This window comes from Neopelma chrysocephalum, unplaced genomic scaffold, assembly GCF_003984885.1.
Source record: "Neopelma chrysocephalum unplaced genomic scaffold, ASM398488v2 Primary Assembly neopelma1_63, whole genome shotgun sequence".
NCBI classification, from domain to species: Eukaryota; Metazoa; Chordata; class Aves; order Passeriformes; family Pipridae; genus Neopelma; species Neopelma chrysocephalum.
This window is the reverse complement of record NW_020897720.1, coordinates 2560508-2583965: the sequence shown is the minus strand read 5'-3', so window position 1 is coordinate 2583965 and position 23458 is coordinate 2560508. Positions and strand designations below refer to the sequence as shown.

The following is a 23458-nucleotide window of genomic DNA, read 5'->3' as shown; positions in this document are numbered from 1 at the left end:
TAATGAGCATGACAAACTAAACAATTGCTAAAAAATACAGAAAAATCACAATGAAGTGACAGTAAAACTAAAAGGAAATTGTATGTCACTGGCAGATCTTTTTAGATTTTATACAGATATATATAAAAGTAAGAAAACAACACAAAAGAAAACATCCATTAAACTAATCTAGTTGAGTAAACATTCACATTGTTCCTTGGGTTGCTTGCATTCTCTTCCCTTTTTCAGCACTTTAAATTTCAACTTTATACAACATCTAGACATAGCAAACCTCACAGTTACGATGTTTTGGTTTTTTTTCTTTCCTATTTATCTACAGTTTGAAAAAATGTGTTTAGGCATCCAGGCATTTCATTAGTGATTGCTATTACACATCATTGTTGTAACCTTAAAACAGACATTGTAGGTTATACACCCCTGAAAACATAATTCCTGCTCAAACTTCCCATTCTCCTATGGATGCCTTAATTTCTTTTTGCACTGCAGGAGTTCTTACTGGTAGAAGTGATAAATGGACGTGTTTCTTGGCATTATACATATTTACAGCAAGTAAACTGTGTGTACCATATCACTTTATGAATCTATTGCCCGGTGCTGTTATAGCCAATGCATTAAATATTGGGCTTCTCAGGGACTGCTCACTGCAGTTTAACACAACAGATAATGAAAGGAGATCAGGCATGAAAAGTTCCTCTTTATCTTGCACCTTTCTTCACACAAAGTAGCTGATAACAGCTAAGTTCATCATCCTTCTTTCATACAGTATTCAGGAAATCAGGCACTTAAACCATGACCTTCACAGAGAAAGGACTGTGTCATTCTCTTTAGTCAGTAGTAAAAATAGGGCCCTGATCCTGAATGGAGTTGTTGGGTTTTGTCAGAAGGTAAATTAAGCGAGTACTTTTGTGTGCTTGCACGGAACTTCTTTTCAAGGAAACACTTTGCATTAAAAGAAAAGAGGGTATAAGAAGGCACAGAACATAAAAATCAGTCATGAAAGATGGGGCTAAATTAAGGTTGAAGCGAAAATAAAATTAAGTAATAGCATATTTAAGACCCATCTCTAGCATTTCATTATTTTATTGAAAATGTTGTGCAATAACAAAGAAATTATGCTACCTGTTGGGAAAAAAGTTATCCCAGTCTTGAGAGTTTTATCTTGTTTTATTATTATTTAATATTTCTCATTCTCTTGATAATTCTTCTATACAAAAAAACCGAAAAATATTGTTCTACTATATTTTACATTTGCAAGTGAGCCTATGGAAGTTAAAAGGATTCACTGATCTGTAAAAGTATTTTTAGGTAACAAATTCAGCTTTCCCCTTCCTCTAACTGCTCCCCCAATCTCCAGAATGGTCTTATTTAATAGGAACAAACACTGTTGGTGAAGTTTCCATTGGCATTTCATATAGGGATAGAATTGTATCACTTAGAAGGTAAACTGTCATGAACTGCATGCCCTGTTTTATATATGGACACTTCTATTTTTACTTTTTTTTTTGTTCTTATCATTGTTTCCCCAATCATTCTTTGCATTTTTACATGCACCTTGCAGCAGATGATTTGTCTGTACCAGTTTACACCCTTATTGCTGAATCAGACTGCAAACTTAACAATGCCTTTGAGTCAGACTTCAAATCTTGGACTAACTGAAGTGATTTCAGTATTATGCAAAATAGCTACTGTATCCTTTATACCTTGCTGGTTTCCTTTTCTCTTTCTCTATTTTTCCAGATATGTTATTCTTCCACTTATTGCAGCTAAAACAGTTCAAATCACCTTTCACCCAGCCTAGGTACTAGAACTGTCTGTGTGGTGCCATTTACCCAAACTCAGCCCGTTCATTCTTGTGCAGAGTGAGTATCTGTGGTGTAACTCATTCACACCAATACCACTTCATGCAGAGCTGAGAAAAACAACTTCTGGCATCAGAAATAAATGTTGATTTTATCCTTTGTTCTCTTTGTCAGTGAACTCATTGTTACTATCCAGAATGCTCCCTGACCTCCATGTTTTTTATCATAATCACCTTGCAGTATTTTCTCCCACTCCAAAAAAGCAATGGCATTTCCATATACAGACAACTACATAAAGCAAATAGTTTTTCTTTAACATAATTGTTACAACCTCTCAGTAATTACAGCAGGAGGACAAGTGAAATTGTTCATCCTCTGCGGTGTCAGAGTCGTTTAAATGGCTGAGAGAATTAACATTGCAATAGTTTGCAACTACTCTCAGTAACAGTCAGGAGTTTGCAAAACCAAGCTAGGGACTAGTTAACAACTGTATCTGCCCTTTATGTTACAACAGTAGTGATAGTACAGATTTCAGTATGGGGAAACTGGAGTCTAAAAAGTGTATTAGAAACCAGTATGACTCCAGTAACTGGTGGGCCAGAAGAAGGTAAAAGACCTGGGTCTTGATTCATAGAGTAAGAACTGCCCTGATATTCATGTATTTAGTTTAAATCTTGTGTTAGTGGTTTAGGATCATCACACAAACACTCTTAGTACAGTAACTACTGTGGAAACAGTGCATCCCACCAACTCTTCAACAGTGACACCTAATTTTAATACCCATAAGGTGTTGTTTCCTGAGAGCTGGACAATTTAAACACAAGAATTCTTCTCGGTGCCCACTGAATTCTCCTCTTGATCAGCCAGATGAGCACAGGGTCATCATTTGCTTGCAGATGGCACTAGTCCACTTCAGCAACTGCTTGGGAGCCATGTTCCTCAGAATTCCTTTGAAATATTTGTGGCACTATAGGGGAAAAGGAGGTTAGGTATGTAAGTCCAGAGCCTGCTGTGTGCAGAACACACTGCAGGCACACACCATGGCACTCAGGTGGAATTCTGAGGAGTTCTGGCTGGGGATGGGGTACCATTAGGGATGGCTGTGCATGCTGAACACGCTCATTTGCAGGCAGCAATTCCTCTGAAGTACAACAGTGTTCCGTGCCTGTAAAAGTCTTCACTTTTTCTTTATTTTCCGCTGAGCAGGTATTACCTGCAAGGACTTTCCATCTTTTTTTTCCTCCTCTTCTTCTTCCAGAACTGCAAACTTGTTGATGACACTGAATTGTTCAGAGCTGTTCAAGCATATAGCAAGTGGCTTTCTACCTGCTCAGTGCTTCCATTTGAGCCATCTCAAAGACAGGCTATAATTCTTACAAGGTGGATGGGCTGGTTCTAGAAGAGAAGGGGAAAAAAAAAAGAAAAAGGCTAGAGACTAGAAACTACCTGGAAATACTAATACAATTTGAACACCTTTCTTTTTTTTTTTTTTGTCTGACAAATTACACACAGCTCCTGGCAATATTTAAGAGGTGACACAAACTCTCTTATTGTAATATTAAACAAACACCACATTTACTGAATTACAAAAGATGGTTATTCTAGAGTATTAAAATACTTCATCATGCCATTCCTCCTCTGTTGGTAGCTCACTGCATGATACAAGGCTCCTTCTCCTATACCACCACTGGTTACTTCCTTGGAACAGGTAGATACTCCCATGTGTATTTTTTTCTATTTTTTTATAATTCAGACTACTGTTCAGAGAATGTATTTCTTACTATGCAATTGCAGGCATAGGATTAAGAATTAAAATAGGACATCTAAATCAGGTGCAACTAATGATATTCCAGTGTATATGATAAATGTAGGAAATTGTACCAATTAATTAAAAAAATCCTCTTTACAACATGTTAAAGCATTTGAGAGGCATTGTTCAGGAAGATAAGCTCTCTCTTTATTCTGAAGAGTCCTATGTTGTTATGGTGTATCGTTGCATTTCACAATTTCAAACTTACAGAGTTGGAAAAAATCATGGTTATCATCTGGGATGGACCCCTTGTGTGATGCCAGCCAGTGATCTTCACCTGAACTTCACCCAAGTAACCACTCCATCAATCCCATAACTTACATTTGAGGTGCAATGTAACTTTCAGAAAGATTTTCATTTCTATTTAGAGTGCAAGCAACACCACAATGCACATTCCATAGGTAAAATGTTCAATGTTCCTATCATTAATAAGCTGCAGTACTAAAATCTCACCTTCATTGTGCAAGGCATTTACATAGCATCAGCTTCCAGAAACTCTTTAATTATGCCTCTTTTGATCAAACTGCAGCAATGTGTGTGGTAAAGCAGCTACGTATTAATAGAGAAATAATGATATATAGGGAGACGTTTAAAAATCAGCAGTTCCAGGTCAGAAAGTTCAAACATGTGCTTAAAAAGCAAGGGAACAAGCACCCAGCAGTTACCACCAGTAAACTGCTAATCTTTCTTGTTGTCTCCTTTCTTCTCTCCTTTTAAATCACACTGAAGGTCAATTTTTCAAAGAAGTGTGAGAAGACAGAGCCGTGGCCCTTCTGAAAGGGGACAAGATGCTCTCGTGTCAGCAGGTTCTGTGAGTGACAAGGTGATTCTGAGAGAGCCCCCAAAGATGTGAGGGACTGAAGCTGATAAGTCATGCAGGCTCTGGGCTGTGCATCACAGCCCTGCCTGTTCAGCATCTCAGGCATGGAGCAGTAACTGAGGGAGCCAACGGGGGCAGGGATCCGGCTGCAGTCCCATTCCTCAGGCATTTTACTAAAATCTGAAGGAATGCACTTATATTCACTTGAGATTCACTGCTTGGTACTTGTTCTTGAAGGCACTTACATTCTTTCGTCTAAAGAACTAAACAGAGCTGATGTATTTAAAACACGTGAGAGGAGGTGTAGCCTGTGGTCACCATTTACCTACTAATCCCGTAGTTAAAGAGACCTGACCCAAGAAATGAGGTGTTTGGTTTATTCTCTGCGGCCTCATGCATATTCAGCCTCATGACTCCCACTCCCAGGAGACTACCCTTATCACCAGATTAAAGGGAAGGGAACAAACCTGTCTTCTGTTGAAGCTGTATCACCACATCTAAAGGAATCCAAGATCATTTTAAACAGAGAACAAGAGGAGAAGAGAGCATGGTTCCCTGTCTTCTGTTAGGACTCTCAGTTCAGGGAGAAGACACAGTTATCCTTCTAAAACCTACATTAATTGTCTCTCAGTTATTCCAGTTTTTATATAATTAACATTAATCCTAAGTGTGTACCCAAAGCCAGTATTCCCACATTGGTCTTATTAATACTGCCTAGACATGTAACTTGTGTTTATTTTTGCTCTCATACTCTCTCTGCCACCCATCCACTCCCAGCTGTCATCTTCACTAACCCATAACAGTGGGAGCATGTATTCAGTTATTCACCAGGACAAACTAACGCTGTTTATTGTAAACTGCCTTCCAGAAAACAGTCCCCCAGCCTGAAATGTCACCCGTGTTCTTTTTCAGTGGGTGCCTGACCTTGACTTCAACAGCTCTGTTGAACAAATGAGGCCACCTCACCAAGGCGCCTGGATTGGTCTGTGCCATTAACCCGTATCCATCATAATTGACCAGCAACAAATCCTTGTTGCATGGCATTTAATCAGTCATTTGTTTGTTCTCTCACAAATCACTGGTCTGTTAAAAGTAGCTTTGTAATATTTTGTAGATCACTGTTAGAAACACTCCAATGAGATAAAGTTTTACAAATATCTTTAGATTGTGCGAGCCAAATGAATTCTGGTTTTTGCTAATTTCTGTTTAATCATCATAAGCATCAAGTCACATGCTTTATGGACAGCTGTTACAGACACTCCATTACCTTTTTCACTGAAACTTGCATTCATCAAAATGTGTAATTCTGTCTTTCTTCTTGATAGGGACAACTCATTACTTAGCTGCAAGTCTTTTAAATATATCTCTAGCATTCATTTTTGCCATCTAGTTTATTTTCAAGCGGAGATATTATTTCCAGTAAAATGACTGTTGCAGTATGTCTGTACTCAAGTCTCTCTGCAGAATCAAGACACTGCTATGCATAGTACATTAAAATCTTGACCACAGCATTAGAGACAAGGACACATCTTGAAATGTGCGAAATGCCATGGTAAAAGATGAGGCCAGGGAGAAGTTGTGGCTCTGAATCTTCTTCACTCCTGTGAATAGATGCAGTCCTCAAGCGGCCCCATTGCCTGTAATTTACCAAGCTCTACCAGTATGCTCGGCTCTCCCCTTTTCTCAATTAACCTTGAAAAGCTGAGAGATGCTTCCCTGCTGCTTCCTGGATTGCCCCTTAAAACTCCTGCCCTTTGTTGACAGTTACAAAACTACAGTTGCAGTTGGAAAATTAACTCTGCTGTAGTTTCTCTCTAATCAGACATCTACTCTACACTTTCCCCAGCTACAGCTAATCCAGTGTGCTCCAATTTACTCCCTTTCCCTGCAGAGATTTTCTATTTAATGGAATATGGACATGAAGTTGTTAAGTGGCATTGTTGGCCCTGCTGCTGTGCATTACCCGTGTCCAAGGCTTCTTTTCACTGCTGTTTCTGTGATTCCTGGTTAACTCCGGTTCCTACTTTCCTTTTGGCCTTGCCAGGAACACGTACAGTACAAAGTTTTATAGGTTGACATCAGCTTGTGCCTGGCAGTTCGGCATCCTCTTGTTTCCTGATCTACTTTAGTGCTCCTGCTTTTGGTGGTCTTGCAGATGTGCAGCAATGTGGAGGGAAAAATCAAAGGTTCAATAATAGTCGACATTTAATTATTTCAGAGAAAAGACAAGTATTCTGCACAGAATTTGGAAGTAACGTTATATGGAACCTGATGTTTGGGGCTCACCCGTGGCCAGCTCGTAAGATTACAGCTAAAGTAATTCCGTTCTGCAGAACTGACAGCAGTTTGCTGAAACGGTTCTAACTCGTGGCCAAAGGATGGAAGCGGTATTTTTAACAGCTTTTTTTCCCGTCGTTGCCCCCTCGGGGCCTGGCGGGCGGGGGGTTGGTCCGGGGACGGGCATCCCGGCGGGGACCGGGCGCGTCCCCGCCTCCCGCGGCGCTGCGGCAGCGCTCGGGCCGGGGCAGGGGCGGTCAAGGCAGCGAGGACACACACAGGCGGCGGTGCCATCGCCGCTGCCGGTGCCATCCCCGCTCCCGTCTCCTCATCCCCGTTCGCATCCCCGCTCCGCCGCTGCCTCCGAGCGCGCTCCTGGCCCCGCGCGCGCTCCCGCGCGCCGGGGATTGGCGGTGGCGGCCGCGGCGCGCGCTCCCGGCTCCCTTTGCGGGGGGGGGAGCGGCGGGGCCGCGCCCGGAGCGCGGCTGAGCGGGGCGCGCTCCCCTTGCGCGCTCCCCCTGCGCGCTCCCGCCTCCCCGCGCGCTCCCTCCGCTCCCGCGCTCCCCCGGGGGCGGCGCGAGGCTGCGGCTGTTCCCGCCGCTCCGCTCCGCTCCTGCGGGAGGGACGGGACGGGAAGGGAAGGGAAAGGAAGGGAGAGCAGAGCGACAGGGAAGGGGGGTGTCCCTCCCCTTCTCACTGAAGGAATCCGCACCGGTGCGAAGTTGTCGCCCAGAGAACGGCGAGAGGCGCTCGGGCTGCTCAACCTGCTGCTGCCGCCGCCGCCGCCGCCGCTGCTGGTAAATGCTCTTCGCTCGGTACTTGTCGACATGCTCGGGGCTCTCCGCTCCGCTCCGCGCTCGGCAGCAGCGCCCGGAGCCGCAGCGCTCTCGGGTCTGTGCCGCTCCTGTCTCCCGCGTCCCCCCCGTGCCGTAATTGCGTTAGCGGAGTTGACAAGTTGGGATGTGGGATGTGTGTGTGTGTCACACCCGGGCACTGCGCGGTCCGTGTGCCGGAGCTGGGATTCAGCACTTGGAGAGGTCATTAGTTGCATGAGTTCCAGGGAAGGAGGATTCTCTCTGTGCCTCTGCAATAAGTGCTGCTGCTGCTTTTCTGCCTGTTAATTCTCATCTTTCATCGCTGGTATTTCTGGTATTTTCACGGTGTTTTAATTTTGCCTTTGCTCTTTAAGCTGCTTCTTTTAATTAATTTATTTATTTGCTTTCCCCCTTTTCTTCCGGGATTGAAGTACGATGTTGTTATTTATTTTTTCAGTGTTTGCCAACAGTGTGGGAAGGTATCGCTGATTCAGAAACTATTGTCCACAGCGCGTCTCGGTTAGGAACGGGCAGCAATAGGAGAAGGCAGGCATTTGTATTCCGAAAGGGAATTAAAAAAAAAAAAATCTGCATCATTGCTGCAGGTTTGCAGGAAGCACTAAGGGACGGTGATATTTTGTTGTTGGCAAAGATAATAAACATAGACGCGCTTTGGTGTTTCACGTATAGCCCTGCGATTGAGCTGTTTGGGAATTGCTCTTAATAATAAATTCCAGGCTGTGGAGGCAGCGATTGCTGGCATGTATCACATCCAGTGCTGAGACAATGTACCAGCGTGTGCTCACAGCGGAGCGCGTCCCTGGTAGACCTTACGTGGAGTGGCAGTTTGACAAGATACTGTTTTGTCTCTCGCGTACACCCAAACGGAAATTTAAATAAGGTGCCTTAATGGATGCGAATTGAGCTCTTAACTCTCTATCTCTGAACCAGAGTCCTTTTTCAACTCTTGTTAGGATGCTTGTCTGAACATTTATTTGTAGCAATTTCAGGGGATTTAACAGTACTGATGTCTTAATATGTGCTTTTTATGCCCTTTTTTTTTTTTTAACTTCCATGCTTAAGTGTTCTGTCCTTTTAAAAGGCTCAGAATATAATGGCAAATGTTGTCTTTGTGTGTGTATATCTGTGTGTATAAATATTTATATATTTAGGTATAATATTTGGCTTGTACTTGTTTAAATTTACCAAACCTTGTATTACGTGGAGAAAACAGGCATTATAACAGAATTGAAATGCAGGAGCACAGAATTCAAGGAGATTTTGTTTATAAGATCTATCTGTATAGTTAAAAGATTATGTAAGATCAAAGACATTCAAAATGCATGTGTCCTTAAGAAGTAAAGTCTAGCCCTAGTAATTTAAGAATATAAAGCTTTACTGACACAATACAGAATGCACTATGTCAATAAGTATGGGTAGCTACCTAACATCCTCACAGAGCACTTTATGGAATTGCTGTTTAAGGTCTGATGGATTTAAACCCACAGTCTTTTAAGTGCAGAGTTAATTAAAAAGTAGTATCACCTGTTAGTATGGTTACTTTATGTAAGTGTAATAGTTAACGTTGGCTGTACAGTCTCAAAGCTTTTCTTCAAACTTCAGAGGAATTGAGAGAGGTGATTCTTTCTTCAAGACATTTGAGTTATCATTCAACTGGTACAGAACCACCATATAGAATGATGACAGGTACTTTTCTAAGGGGTTGATGGAAGTGCTGGGTAAAGTCGATTTTCACAAGGGGCTGACAACCTAAAGATAAGTGACATTTCTTGCTTTGTCAAGATTTAGAATATATACAAACAATGTATTTAGGCATCATTTTCCTGTGCATTGGCAAATCAGTGACCGGGTTGGCAATTCATTTAGCTTGGCCCATGTGCTGAGGTTTCCAGTCGCTGAGTAATAAATAAAAACTAGTCATATATTACACTGATATAGATTGTGTGGTATTCAAAAAGCCAACTGTGAGAGCTGAGCTTTAATTCATTTTGAGAGGAAAACTTTTTTAGCTGTGATTTCTTAGTGTCCTGGCAACGTGAGAACTCAAAGAAATATTTTTTAGTCCAATTGTTAACAGGCTTGTAGCATGTTTAAAAAAAAAAGTTTTCATCCAGATAATGTTTGAATTTTCATTCTGCTTTTTGAAAAACATTTCCTACTAAGACAGTGCTTATAGAAAACAATAAAATTTTAGTTCTCTACGTGCTTATTTTTTATAGGGATAATGAAAAAATAAAATAATGGTCTTCCTGTGTCATTAGATTTCAACTGCTTGTGTAGCATGGGGAAAATCAACACGTGAACATCACTAGTGATGTTTTCCTGTAATTAGGTTGAACTGTATTTTCATTTTCAATATTTCATACTAAAAGTCAAGACTGCATGAGAAAATAGAGGAGGTGCTTTCTCTTGTTGGGTCACAAAGATTAGCAGTGGTTAATATTGATTTGAGGAGGCTGTTACATTTCTTTGCCTTTTTAAAGAACAGTTTTATTTCTGGTGAAAACAGCAATATATACTTGTCATCTGTGGACATGGCTTTGGTATGTTCCTGTCAAATACTGACATTTTTGTTTCTGCAGTCAAAGAAAATTTCCTGTGAACAGTTTTACTGTTAGAGTAAGTAATGGTGTTATCTGTATTAGTGATTGTGTGCTTAAAATTATTTAGAACACAGAAAAGGGAAAATGTCCAGTTCAATCAAGGTCAATGTCTAGACTTTCTTGTCTGAGAGGTCAAACTAAACTGAAGGTCAAATTAGATGGAGACAAAGCTCAAGCCTCTATTAGACCACTCAAGTCAATATACCAATATTTGAAAAGCTGTTTTCTGTTTGTTTGCAGTTTACCATGAATTTAATCCCTCAATCCTTAATGTTTTTGGCAAAAGATGCACTTAGGAGCAGCACCACTGAAGTCCATGCTTAAAGATAAGACCAAAAAAATATTGGGACTCTTCTTTAAACAGTAATGTTTTATATAAATGGAGAGTTCTAAAAAGTTTGCCCTCCCCTGCCCTGGATCTGTAACAGGAAATACAACCTTAAAATATAAATTAAATTCATTTCTACTAAACTGATTAAGATAAGAGATGTTTTAGTCCCAACTTGCTCTTTCAGAAGGTTAATATTTAATGGAAATGGCAAGTTTTTTTCCAGGCTTTTTTTTTTTACACTATACTTTGCTTACAATTTCACAAGACCTTTACCAGGAAGAACAGTTTTATATAGTGCTTACTGTGCTACAAGAGAAAGGCTCATTTTGCTGATAATAAATACATGTAGGACCGGTCCATACTTTGTGACCGCAGGTGTCCCAGCCCGGAGCCTTCAATGCCAACTGGGGGTGACTCATCTTTCTCATGTCTTGCTGCATGAAAAGCTCCTGTACAGTGAGCTTTGAGTTATGTAAGAGGTGGGGTATGAAGTGACTCTGGCTGGATCAGAGTTCCAAGCACAAACTGGACCAACTCCATGTCCTGGTTGTGTCTGTAACCTCAAAGAGCCCCCGTGTCTGATCCTTGCTCAGAGTTGTGGAGCCGAGCGGCTCCAGCGACGTGTAACGTGTTTGCTGCAACACAGTCCCACCTAATCCACATATGGATTTAAAAGATACTTTGGGGCATCCTCTGTTAGTTTAGTTTTGTCTCGCAATTATTGGTCTGCACTGGGATCTCATAATGCTGGTGGAGTTCAAACACATTGTTTTAAATCCACCTTGCTGACTGACTCAATATAATCAGACAGACTTTTCGGATCAGCAGGAAGCGTGCTAAGCTTAGGTATTATTCATTTTTTTATTATTTTTTAAATAGATTCTTTTTGGTTGAATTGATTGACGTTTGGTGCCAAATCGTAATAAATTGTCTACTTTCATCTTCATTGCTGAACATTAATAACCTTGTAGTCATCCAAACAGGGATGTAATTATAAGATCTTTAGCAACAAGCTACACAACACTGAATTACAAACTTAGGTTTAGCTGGGCAGGTTGTGAATGGATACACAGTGCATGTACTGCCTTACACCAGTGGCCATATTCAGACACATTCTGGGTAATAGGGAAACAACTGATTTTAAGTCAGGCTTCCTTTCACTCAGGAACAGGTTTTATAGAAGATAGATTTTATTCTCTGATTAATGGAAACGGAGTCGCTCTGATCTAGGGTGGTTTGGCTTTGGGGATTGTTTTGTTTTATGTTTTCTTGCATTGAGTTGTATTTTTTTTAACTATGCCAGTCAAGTCGTATGGGGAAATTAAGAACAGGGTATCACCCTTTTTGGTTTTGGATAGTAGGGTCCTCATTGTAGTTTTCTTCTGAAGAAACTTCTTGGCCAAAACACTAACTGTAACCCTTAAGAACTACAAATAGGTGTTAAAATTATATAAAATATATAAGTAGCTGCTATTGAAGGATTTTCATAGTAGTTTGGGGCACACTGGAGCTGCCTTTATCTTTAGTAGCAGCATTTAAAGCTTTTGGTTGGTCTCAGTTCTCCAGATTTATCTGTTGTTTCTGAGCCCACACAGGCAAGGAAAGGCTCATTCAGAGGGGTGTGTGAGCCTATGAAAATCATTAACTTTTCCTAAACAACTGAATTAGAAGTGTTGGTTCTGTTGTGGTTTTGGGTGGCTCTGTACAGTGCTACATGTCAACTGTTGTAGAAAAATGTAAGTTTAAGAGGTGTAAGTCAGTAGAAAAAATAAAAATTCTGTTATGAAGCCATTGCTACATAGGAATATGAGCTTACATGTAAAACAGTAAAATATAGAAAGTCCTAGTAAATATAAACAATGGATTTTTCCAAAGCTTTCTGTGAGTGTAATTGCCTAGTGACTTTTTTAATCTTTAAAAAAACCCCAAGAAATAAGTTTTCCTAATAGTGTGCTCCAACATTGTACCAAACACTAAAACAATGGTAAGCACCTTTTTTGACAATAACAGCAACGACAAAAAGTTTTATATTTAGAAAGGCAGAATACCAGATGTTGAAATATAAGAATGACACTAAAGAAAAACTTTTTGATCTTGAAAATAAAGTTCACTTTACTTGCTTTGCTTACTTTACCAATGCTATAGGAAACACTGTATTTGAATCAGATGCTGGAGGAAAAATGAGGCATTAGCTTTACATTAATTGAAATAAAGTAGCAAAGGTAAATATTAAATGCATCATAGTGTATAAAAAGACATTCCCTAGGGCGGAATGTTATGCACTTCAAACTTGCAACATTAAATGAGTTTTCTGAAATAAATTAAAGCAAGTGATATGCAGTTCTGCTGTCACTGTGTAATACCTACTTTGACCATTACTAAAGAATTAGGCATTTAAAGAAAATGACTTTCCATCTTAATTTGTATTTCCATAGGTCACAGAGTTGGATGTGCATGTGCAGGCTGTTGGTGCATTTGGGTTTGGTTCTGTGCTTAGGGACATTCAGAAAGTTGTGGTCTGTCAAGAGTATAGTCTGGAACACAGAACTTTCTCTTAAGGGGTGTTTTCTTGTCAGGGCATTTCTTCTGACTTTGCGTAGTTTTGACACAGAGGAAATGTTCTTACATTGTCTGTGGTTTTTGAGAGTGTGAACTATGGCTGGTATTCTACTTTGCATGAGAAAGTGCAAATGTGAACATCCACAAAAACATAAGCCCTAAAAGGATAGGGAAGTAGTTTTCTTTCTTACTTCAACATAGCTGACTGAACACTAAATTAAAAAGGATTATTTTTGAGTCTAGCAGAAAAAATTAATATTTTGTCAGACCTCTTCCAACCAGGGTAAAGTTTTAGACAAACCTTACTTTATAAGAGAGTATTTGAATGAGTTGAAACTTGATACATGTAACTACTTACACTGTTGTGTAAGTAAACACAACAGTACCATGGAAGTGGATTAACAATTTTAATAATTTTGTAACAGTTTGATTTGTCCATGTTTATATTACATGTGTACAGTTACATAAAACATGATTGAGCTTATGTACACATATGTGTGACACATGGAGGTCTGCCAGCAATGAAGATACAGAAAATTCCCATAGTGAATGGCTTCCATCAGTTTTGGGAACATGTGGTCTAAATATCAGCTAAAGAACACTGGAAAAAAAACTGTTAAGGGAAGTGCTAAATGTGCAGATTGCTATTGGAAGTGAAGCAATAGAGAACAGGTTTTTAAAGAAAGTTGACTGCTTAGAGCTAAGTGGGTGCCTATGAGATGATCAAAACTTCCCATTAGCTGTACTCTAAGATCAATTCTTTATGTCCCTCAGGACTTTGTCTTGCATCTCTGGCTGTGGAAAATCCTTGAGAAAAGAACCTGCATCTAGGTATTTCAGTTAAGGCACCTGAAATAAATGTGTGTGTTTGGTAGTTGAGTCAAGTCTTTTCAGGAAAGATTTATGAGAAGTAGATGGTCAGGTAGATTATTAATAATCTAAAAGCAAGATACAGTAACAAAGATTTGTGTATAGCCCTGGCCACAAAAGGAACTAAACCTTTTTTGTTTTTCAGAGAAGTCAGGTGGCTTTAGTTGTCTCCCTGCACAGGGACTAACCTAAATCTTCTCTTTCTCCCTTTCTCTCCAGCTGCTTGTTGTGGGCACAGAGCAGTGAGAGGAAAGTCTTAGTGCAGTGCTAAATTTGGAAGTCACAGCTTTATTAACCAATACTGAAGTATGTGGTATTCCAGTGCAAATCTTAGCTGACACCAATGGCCTCAGCAATGGAATAAAGAATAAGCTGTGCAGCTGTCTTTTCTTTCAGCTTTCCTACCTGCTAAGGAATGCTGACTGAAATCCAGAACATTGTCACCTTCTGTATTCTGTGCAACCTGCTTGAGGTTGAGAGATGACATGAGAGTGGAGCTGCACAGAAGAAATCATTACAGAATCATGACAGTGGTCAGGACCAATGCTGAAATGGTTCCTTGTGCAGCAGAACTTGCTGCAGCATTTTTCTAGGCAATCAGAGTCACAATTATTTCAGTATTGCTTTTAAGACAGTCCTCCTGCAAGGTGGAAATATCTTCACTGTACTTTGTTTCACCACTGCAGGGCAAAGGAGAGACATAGTTTTTCTGAGATCATGACATGGATAACCAAAATGTCTTCCACTGGTAACTAATCTTACCATCACAGAGAAAAGCTGAAATAGTGAATCCTCAGTGGATCACTGCCATCTCTTTCTTCCTTCTGCTCCTTTTGAATCATTCCCTAGCAAGGTGCTACCTCTTGCTTCAGAAGCATGGTACAAACAGCAGTTTGTTTTCCTCTGGGGCGTGAAGAGGGGTAGCAGGAGAAAAATACATGGAAAAAAGTAACCTGAATATTGCCTCCCCTGCCCTGAGGGGTGTCTTTTTCAAAATTCTGCTCATGGCCTTTGGCTTCCCCACTGCATTGCTGTGACTGGGGTGAGTGCCTGCGAGACCTGGAGCCCTGGGTTCTGCCTCGCAGCAGTGAGGGAAGAGCTGGCAGCTCCTCCTGGTGTTGTGTTCCTTGTTGTATTACCAGTGAGGATTATTAACTAATGAGTTGAATGAGAAAGACCTTTCCCTTGGCTTTCACAAGCAGCTGTCACTGCTGGAGAGAAGAAGTGGCGAGAGGTGAGTAGAACCTGTGGATTGCCTGTGGAGTATTTATTCTTCTACTGAAGCTCTAATTACCTAACTGCAACTCTTCTTCCATCTCTCCAGCAATCCCAGGGGCCTCCATAGGTTCCTGTAGTTCAGCTGGCATTCTGTATCAGCTACCTTCAGGCTTAAATTGCTTTTCTTTTTCCTTTAAAGGAGCAGTAATCACTTCCCCCTGTGTTTCTCAGTCCAAAATATAAGCCCTTAATAGATTGCTCTTTTACAGAGCAGCTTATGCATTTCCTCCACGCCTGTCACTCTGCCCATAACCTTCATTGACTGTGAATCTTGGAGTTTATACATTGCTTGTTCTGTAGATCTTGAACTTGCTGTGTGTTACAGGATTAAGATTTATAATTGTACCCCAGTTAGTTTAAGGCCAGCTTTTGGATGACCTTTTCCCTTTGCACAGGGTTCTGGGATAGAGAGAGCTGCATCACTCTGTTTGCCTCAGCATCTTCTTGGGGAAAGTAAGAATTAGGATTCTGTTGATACTCCCACCATGGATGGTCATTCCCTTCTTCCCTGATGACTTCTTGCAAAGGAGACAATCTTTTTCATTCCTTTGCTCTTGCAGAAGAGAAGCAGTGTGAGGTGTGGGATTTAGATCCTTTGTAAAGGTGCTATGATTGCTGCTTTGTTCTGCCTCCATTTGCCAAAGGTTTTCCATCGAGCCCTGGATACAAAAGAGCCTCTGATTATTGAAAATTTCCTGACTCCTGGAATGTTAGAAGTCTGATGTATAGTCAGACTGGGTTAGTCCTAATGAGACTGAAACCTGGTGGATATTCAGAAAATCTTTAAGCAGTTTTCATGAAAACAAGTAACTCATTCCTATGAATTTTAGTAGTGTCTTTAAATTCGTGACATAAAAATACTTGGATATAATGACAGCTAAGCCTGAATTAGCTGTGTTTGACTGCAAGGGTCTGATCCTGCAAATAGTCATTATTGTCCTGCTGTTGTTCAAATGACTGTGAGAAAGGATCACCTGCTTAAGGCAACCTCTGCTAGAACATGTTTTTCCCATTGTTATCAATTTGCAGTTTAGTTTAATTGATACATTTGAAAGAAGGACACTTAAAAGATGGTTGGATGTCCCTTCAATTTTGCTAATGAAATGCTGTTTTGTACTTAGTAGGCCATAATATTGGCACAGCAGAACCTATAATTTATAGCTAGCAGGTATTATTTTCAAACTAAGCAACAACAAACATATATATGATCTTGAATTTGTGGCAGTGATTGTAATGATTTAGGATCAAGCTTTGCTTATACATGCTACTGTTTTAGCTGGGTAGGGAGGCTAGCTTCTTGTTTCTAAGTGTTTCTCTTTAAAGAAAAGGGGAAAAAAATGAGGCTTGGCACCACGCATTACAAAAAGAACCGCTGAGGTTAAAGAAAAAGGTACTCAATACTTGATTTGAGATTGCTTTCCATTTAGGCAGTGCAAGCAGAAGTAAAACCAGGGACTCTCTTGTATTGAAGAGCAGCTCTGTGTTACTCCATCTGTGTCTCACCTTGTTTGCAGAGAAGGATATTGGCAGCCCTGGCAGGTGGAGGGACTGAGGCTGATGTGCTGTTTCCTGGGTCCAGGTAGTGAGCTAGCAAAAATGTGGATTAAAACATTTCTTGCTGTCCTCCTTCTGATGTCACTTATCTGCTCTGCATTTAACTCTGGCACAGCAGTATTTAAAGCTCCATGACCAAGGGTTATTTGACTTAGTTCAGTCAGTTCGTGAATATTTTTGGACTGATTTGTTGTGAACGGGTCTGTCTGTGTCAGAAGTCGTGGTAGGCATATCCTTGTGAATTTTAAAATAATGCTTTCTGTGTCAGGTGGTTGAGTGGTGAATTTACTACATTTATGCCATGACCTTAAGAGGAATCTCTTTGGTTGGATGACCAACCAAAATTTTCTCTCTTCCACCTTCCTTTCTCCCCATTCCCTACTCAGCTCCCCTCAGTCATTGCTGGGGAAGGTTTTACAGGTATAGTTTAAAGTTTGTAGTTGAGTAATTATTGCCAGTAGTTGTATGTGTACTTGGTGCCATTTCTTCTGTGTGTATGAAGTCTTATTTGTGTCCATTACCAGCAGATTATAGCTAAATGCTGAATGTTCTGAATTGATGTTTATTTCCACTTTGCTTACTTTGGAAGTCCACAGAGCTATTTATTCATCTTCTCTACTTAGCAGTTATTCAACATATCAGTTTGCTCACATAGTAAATCTGTAATAGCTTTTTGTATTATGGAAAACAATCCTTCCTTGAGTAGGGAAGCAGTGGTACAGGATAAGCAAATGCACTGAAAAATAAGTTTATTCTCCACTTAGAAAAAGGGCTGTTGCAGTCCTGCAGATAAGGGTCTGGATCCGTTGCCTCTGACTTTACCCACTGAGTTTACAAACTGTGCTTTCCTTCCAGCCCTCCCATAGTATGTTCATTTGGGAACTGGATTTACTGCCTGAAATGTATCAGTTTTGTGGAAAAGATGTGTGTCTTCGGGTTTGCTAATTGCACACCTTTTGCCTTTGTGATTTTTTTTTCTTTTTAATTGCAAATGTTTCAATTAGAAAGTGTTTTGGAAGATGATAGAAGTTGGATGAGTTTCCAGTAGTGTAGGAGGGAAAGGAAAATTAATCCAATTTTTAATTTCAGATAAACAGCTTTATTATAGAGGCTATCTTCTCCCTTTGTGATTAGTCTGAACATGGACAAGAGTCTTTTGAAAAAACTAAACTGTCTGTATTTATGTTGGAAATACATGGCAGGTAGATGGCCTGTTCACTGACTGCTTTTAGCACATTATGGGACCATATTCTTCTTTCAGTCACCAAGCTCAGGTTTGGTGGAATAATGAATGCCCAGTTTAGCCCTTCTCTTTAAAATTCTGAAGTCTGGAATCCTTTGGTGAGCAGGGTGAATGCACCTCACTGCTGACCATGACTGTGCCACAGAGGTGCCAGAAGCAGCTGTGCCTCTCCCAAATTAAAACTGGGGGGCAGTACTAAAATCCCACTGTCATCCTGTTTCCCATTTCCTTGCCATCTCATAAGTTCCATGCTGACTAAAAGCTGAAATTCTGGAACACAAGAGCTGAGCTTCTCTTAACTCCTGGGACACACCTGGCGAGGACTATTTCAGTCTTCTCATACTCCTCAATCCATTATCCCTGTGAATAATGGAATACAGTGGCTCACAGTGGAATATCGTGTCTCAATGGGAAACATGTTTTTGGGAAAACTGAGTAACTTAGATCTTGGAGCTGCCTGCTTTTCTTAAGTGGTTTATTTATAGCTGTGCCTAAGTCTGTTGTGAGTTATTCAAGACTTTGCAAGATGAATTTGCAGTTCTGTTGCAGACAGTAGCTTCTTTCACCATGAGAGAGACTTTCTTTCCCCTCCCCTTTGTTGAGTCTGTGTGTTAAGGTTAAACCTCATTTTCCTCTGTTATCCTCTCTTTTAGATGCTATGACTTACAATGGCAAAGACATTATGCCTACATAGACACACAGCCAGAAAGGGAACTCTTAACCTGGCTGCTCAGTTCCTAGCTACTATTTCAACAGCATTTGGGTTCTGTTCATCTTAGTTTTGAGGTCCACAGGACTTCTCCTCAGACCTTCGCATCTTTCTGTTTTCCCACTTTGTGGCAGGACTTCCAGCCCAGAAAGATTATTTGTTCTTTACCACAGTTGGCACAGTGCTTCACTTCATGTGCACTTTGAACAACTCTGCTGCTCTCCCTTTGGACTCCTTTAAAGCTTTCACCAAGTGAGATTGAGGTTAGAAATTAGAGAAAACAAATAAAACCCAAACCCCAAATCCCCTTTCGGATTATAACAATAGTAAAGCATAGTATATCTGCAGTGGCTGTGAAATCCTCACTATTAGTGATATTACAGTCCAGGCTGGCCATCCATCCATCTGGGATGATAACATTACCATTGATACTGGCCTGCACTTGGGGACAGATTAGACAACTTTGCAGTGGGCATCGCTCCCAGCCTTATTTTTCTGCAATGTACTGGACTAGCACTTTATAATAGAAATAGGTGGATTTAAAGAGATGTCTGCCAAAAACCCTCCAACTTTTTTTGAACTATGTTTCTTAGAAATTGAATGTATTTCTCAAGTGACTGAACTGGAGTTTTGAGTTAGGACAGCTGAAAATTTGGATAGTTAGAGAATGGTAAAAATTTTGTGCCTGGATACAAAAATCCTTGCTATGACAAGGTGGGATATTGTGTTGCTTCTGTTAAACTGGTTTTTTTCCTTTTCAGGCTTCCCTGTCTAAGCAAGCCCTTAATGTATGGAAAGAGGCTAAGATCATAAGATAGCTGTTTTGCTGAGCTGTTCTGTACGTGCTGCAGCAACCTTTTAACTCCATAGTTGAAATTTTGCACTAATAAGTATTTGTATATTCCAGCCAATTCATTCGGCATCATGTGCCCTAAGAACAGCATCCAAATAACTAGTGAGACTTCATCAAATACCACGGAAAGAAAAGGAAAGTGTCCTTATTTGGTAAATGAACCTGAAATGTGAGGAATAAAAGCACAGAAAAGTAGATCATGATTTACATCATACAGAGATTCTGTGAGGAGAGGATAATAGTAGCAAAGTCTTCATGGTAGTCCCTAGAACACACATGAAATAGAGTGAGATGAAAGATTGAGGCTATAATGGCTTTGTGAGGGAATGCCCTGCCTCTCCCCTTGTTTCCCTGTATTGCATCAGTACTGATCTTTTTAAATGTGGAAATAGGTGCCCTCTGTGACTACTGCTGTATCAGTACTGCAGAATGGCTCCTTGAACTCTGAATTCCACTGAGGTATCCCCGGATGCCCCAGATACTATTGAGGCTTTCCTTGGAAAACAAAATGGCTCAGAAAAAACGACCGATTTTTCAAGGCTGGCATAACCTTCCTGCATATTTTTCTAATATAAATTGCAGTAGAATTAGCAAGTAAAATATTGAATATTGTCTCTTTTAATGCTACCCTTTGAAATTAATGGTAATGATGATTCCCCAGTTTGGGGAACGTGATAGTGGCTTTCTAGTGACTAATAGCTTCAGTCAGTAATGTAATAGATTTCTGCAACATGGTAATGAAGAAAATTCTAATGAAGGTCACATAGCAAATGGTTACTGAATTGTTCCTTCTAAAAATCTGTCAAACTTTGCAATAATTTCTTCAGGTTTTGTTAAGCGGGCTTTTTAACCCCTGGTGACAGAGTTGTGATCATTACAGATATTTCAGTGATTTTGTGGGAAGAACAGACCTGGTCTATGAGGCTCTTGAAGAAAATTGAGGCTGCTCAGCTTGATGCATGATGTCAAAGTCCAGTTGGGTTTTCAGACTTGTTAGGTGACACAGCATTGTTGAACCTGACAGTGAAAACAGGGCTGTGTGAAGTCTCATTTTGCTGTTTTTCTCACTGGTTGAACAGCCATCCTGGATAACCTGATGGTAAGTTACAAGTGAATATATCACTATGGAACTACAAAAGTTTTCAGTTGGTACTGGTTTTGATTTGGATTAATGGATGAGGCTTTTCATGTTACCCATGTAGAGGACTTTTACAAGGGCATTGGAAGGAATGTGTCGTGTCTTGTAAACAATCTTGTAAATGCATTTCTAAATTGTGGCTAAAATCAAATGTGTTACTGTAGAATATTTTTTCCTCATTTGCATTTGTGAATCATTCATCTGTTTATCATCAGCCAGTGATATTTCTGTAGTGAGTTTCCGTTAGCTATCTACAAAATAATTTCTTTTTGTACAGCAGACTGATTCTTATTCCGACCTAGTTATGTTGGAATTACAGGATCATTAAGGTTGGAAAAGACCTCCAAGATCGAGTCACACTACTAACCCAGCAGCACTGTGTTCACAGCTAAACCATGTCCCCAGGTGCCACATCTACACGTCTTCTAAATACCCCCAGGGATGGTGATTCCATCACTTCCCTGGGCAGCCTGTTGCAATGCCTGACCGCCCTTTCTGTGCAGAAATCTTTCCTCATATCCAACTGCACCTCCCCCTGGCACAACCTGAGGTCATTTCCTCTCATCCTATTACTCATTACTTGGGAGAAGAGATGAGCTTTCACTTGTTCACAACCTCCTTTCAACATCCTTTTCTCCAGGCTGAGCCCCCCCAGCTCCCTCAGCTGCTCCTCATAGGATTGACCCTCCAGACCCTTCACCAGCTCCGTTGCCCTTCCCTGGGCACATTCCAGCCCTTCAATGTCTTTCTTGCCATAAGAAGCCCAGAACTGGGCACAGCCCTTCAGGTGTGGCCTCACCAGTGCTGAATACAGAGGGACAATCACTGCCCTGGTCCTGCTGGCCACACTATTCCTGGTTCAGGCCATGTGCCATTGGCCTTCTTGCCCACCTGGGCACGCTCTGGCTCATGTTCAGCCACTGTCAAACAGCACTCCCAGGTCCTTCCCCTCTGGGCACCTTCCAGCCACTGTTCCCCCAGCCTGGAGCACTTTAGGGGGTTGTTGTGACCCCAGGGCAGGACTCAGCACTTCACCTTATTGAACCTCACACCACTGGCCTCAGCCCATGGATCCTGCCTGTCCAGATCCCTCTGCAGACCCTGCCTACCCTCAGAAATATTAGATGACTGTGATTATTTCTCTGATAGAGAGTAAACACAAACTAAGAATTTAAAAAAAAAAATTCTTAAATCTACGAGTATTGAAAGAAACATGATGAACTGCCTTTTCCTGTGAATCAGTAGTTTAAAGTGAGGGTAATCCTACAAAAATATAGTTCAAGTTAAGAATTGGCAGGCAATTTTACATAAAACCCTTCCTGCTCAGAATGTGTTTTGGAAAAAGCACAACACCATGTAGGCTGTTATTTTGTTCCTGTGTTGAGATAAATTTGTTTAACTTTTGGAAGGATGTGCATGTATACATACAATTTCCTTCAAAAAAAAAAGGGGAGTGTGGGAAGTTTCTGATTACTGGTTCTGACTTTCTCTTCCATCTTCATGGAAACAAATTTGTTTTAAGAGGAGGTATTAACTACAGAATTATTACTGAATTAAATAATTCCTATCATGTCTGTTGAGCTTTTTCATACCAAAATATTGCTTCCTAGTTTGAGATTAGTATCTGAAAACTGGAAAGGAATACAGTTACTTTGTTTTTTTTCAAACGACCCTAAATCTTCATCAGATACTGAAAGGCTTGTAATGGCTGATCTGAAAAAAAATAATTTTTATTCAATGTATTGGGGAAGGGGATTGATACCTTATTTCCAAATATAAAATAAAATCACAATATAGTACAAGGTATAATACTTGACTGTACTGCACATTCATAATGTTGTTTTAAGATTAAGTTTTTTCAAATTAAAGTTTAGAACTGCTGTGGAAAAAATATATCTGTGTGTACTTCTTTATGTTTCATTTCACTTCTATAGCAAAACTAGGCAAACAAATACATGCAATCTGCGGGTCTTAAATAAATTTAATCTGTCAGAGAATTAAAAAAAAACCCCACCTTCTTAAAGCTTTATTAATTTATTTGCTCATTTTCTAAAACATTTCTCTCTTTAATTTGCTTCTCTGTTACACTTTCACAATATGCATTTTTGGGGCAAAACAGATTTCTCATACATCTTCAGTGTAGCGATGATTTCTGTGCAATGACTGTTAAATCCTTGATTATGTTGTGAGGAAAAATGTAATGAAGTTATTTAGTACCTTTTTTGAGGAGGAATAGCTGTAGTGTTCTTAGATATGTTCAGTGTGGTGCTTATGGAGCTTACCAGATAAGATGTAAAGCAGGAAATTTGTATATTGTTCAGCTGCTGCGCTGAAGGTGACAAATTTGTAGCTGTTGCTCGGTGTGTTTGATTCTTGCCACGCAGAGTGACAGGAATGCAGGTTAGAGGGCACAGAGTTAATGGTCCTGCTGGCTCTGAATTGGTTATGGTCCTAATCTCTGTGATTTCTCTTGTCTGTGATGCAGAAAACTAGAGAACGTGTGTTGTCTGTTGAGCAGCTCCCACTGCTACCTGATGACCAAGGATGTCAAAACCAATTGCATAACATGGGGTCATTATCTAAGATTTACCTTTCTGTGCAGCCTGAGCCAGGCCTGGGTGTGGGCAGAGCTGCCTGGGTCAGTTCTGTGTGACAGCAGGATTCACTTCAGTTTAGTCTCTGTTGCCTTTGTAATACATGCCCTTTATAAGAGAAATGCCTGCCATGCTGGAGGTCCAGCCCTCTAATGGGTCTATGATATGAATCCTAGAATCTTTA

At 40.4% G+C, this 23458-nt stretch overlaps 1 protein-coding gene across 14 annotated transcripts in view; it reads left to right on the top strand.

Moving 5' to 3' along the window:
• The window catches only part of TENM2 (teneurin transmembrane protein 2), a 643539-nt gene that overhangs the window by 1948 nt on the left and 618133 nt on the right, over positions 1-23458 (top strand). Inside the window, exon 1 of one of the 14 annotated variants that reach the window (XM_027682919.1) lies at positions 7374-7503. The exons of 12 other annotated variants lie outside the window; for them this stretch is intronic. The gene's annotated coding sequence lies outside the window, so the exon portion shown is untranslated. Of the gene's footprint in view, positions 1-7373; positions 7504-8404; positions 8423-23458 lie in introns of those variants that run through there. One more of the 14 variants, XM_027682920.1, reaches the window with a different exon arrangement.